The following is a 2128-nucleotide window of genomic DNA, read 5'->3' on the forward strand; positions in this document are numbered from 1 at the left end:
TCCTCTGCTTCTCCATATAACCTTGCCCTGAACCGCCACTGTTACTTGTACCTGTTCCCTGTATCTGTTGCCTGTTACCTGTATCTGTTGCCTGTTGCCTGTTTCTGTTGCCTGTCTGTTGTTTCTCTGTTAAGCGACTTTGGGTCTTGAAAAGCGCTATATAAAATAAATGAATTATTATTATTATTATTATCTATTTGTAAGGAAATCGAGGATCCAGCCCACCAGACAAGGATCTAGACCAAAGGTTTTAATTAGTTCTTCTACCAGAACGTGGGGCTGGATCGTATTAAACGCAGATGAAAAATCAATAAAAAGCAGCCTGGCTTGGTTTTTATTTCCCTCTAAATGTTTATAAAGTAGGTTGAGTAAAGTGGCGGTTGCGTCCTGGACGCCCCTCCCTTCTCTATAGGCAAACTGGAGCGGGTCAAGTAGGCTCTCAGTTTTTGCCACAAGTTCTGACTTGATTAAATACTCAAACTGTTTCATGACCAGGGAGGTAAGAGCCACAGGTCTGAAGTCGTTAAGCGTTTTTGGGTTATTGCTCTTGGCAACAGGAACAACAGTAGACTGCTTCCAAAGGGACGGCACCATCTGCTGATTAAGAGACAAATTAAAAATATGATAAAAAATGGGGCCTAATTGTTCTGCGCAGGTGTTTAATAAGCGACCTCCGATGTGGTCAGGGCCAGAGCTTTTCCGAGGATTGCATTTCTTAAAACACTTGATCACATCCTGCTCTTTAAAAAAAGGACTAGAGAGGGGTGCAGACAAAAGTCTGTTTCTGATCTCAGAGTGATTTTCGCTAAAATCGTGGGAATCAAACCGAACATAAAAATCATTGAGGCTTTGAGCCAGTAGTTGATCACAGTTATAATTGTCTAACATTACCTTCTTCCTACCGCTTTCTTTCAACCCTGTGATGGTTTTCATGCCATCCCAGGCAGAGCCAAGGTTGTTTGCTCTAAGTTGAGCTTCTATTTTTTCCTTGTATTTCATTTACCGGCCCTTACCTCTCTTTTTATTTCTTTTTGCACTCTTCGCAATTCTAAAGTGTTTCCCTCTCTGAAGGCTGTATTCTTCCTCTGGAGGAGTAGTTTGAGGGATTTGGAAATCCACGGTTTAGAGTTCGGGTACACTTTAATAATTTTATCAGGAATCACAGTATCTTCACAGTACAAGGACCAACTAGTAACCACGTCAGTCAGCTCATTAATGTCGGCAGAGGACTCTGTGAACATGTCCCAGTCTGTGGATTCAAGTAGGCCCCGTAGTAGAGTCTCACAGGAGCTTTCATCATTCCAGTTCTTAATACGAATGTTCTGCACTTTGCCACGTTTTAGTGCAGTGCGATACACAGGGAAAAGATGTACACAGTTATGATTGGAAGCACCCAGGGGCGGGAGGGCTCCAGATTTATATGCATCTTTGACGTTTCCATAGCACATGTCTAGGATTTTATTGGATCTAGTCGGGCAAGTAACATACTGTTGAAAGTCTCTGAGTGTCTTTTTCAAAGAGCAGTGGTTCATGTCGCCCAGGATGAGATTAGGTGCGTCTGGGGAGATTAGTTGTAGTTTCTGTACAACCCGGAGTATATGCTCACAGGCGCTAGCTTCATTAGCCTTTGGGTGGATATATACGACTGTAATAAATATCTGTGGAAACTCCCTCGGCAGGTAAGCTGGCCGCAGAGAGACAGAGAGCAACTCGACGTCGGGAGTACACACACTCTCCCTAACAATGACAGATTTAACATTGCACCATCGTTCATTAATATATAAGCATACCCCGCCGCCGGATGACTTGCCCGTGACTGAGGCATCTCTGTCCAGACGAAAAGGTGACCCAAAGCCATCGATCACCAGGTCGGTGGCTAGGTCTCATTCGGATAGCCATGTCTCCGTGAAGGCTAAAATGCATGAGTCCCTGAAGTCGTGGTTGCAGCGGACCAGCGCCTGTAATTCCTCGGATTTGTTCCGGAGGGACTGCGCGTTGGAGAGGATGATAGAAGGTAGCGGGATGCGGGAAAGGGGTTGTTTTTTCCTCAGACGAGTGCCTCCTCGCCTTCCTCGTTTTCTAGTCATCCGCGGTGATCCTCGTTTTCTAGTCATACGCGGTGAGCCTC

Source organism: Poromitra crassiceps (assembly GCF_964638095.1).
Source record: "Poromitra crassiceps genome assembly, chromosome: 14".
Lineage (NCBI taxonomy): Eukaryota > Metazoa > Chordata > Actinopteri > Beryciformes > Melamphaidae > Poromitra > Poromitra crassiceps.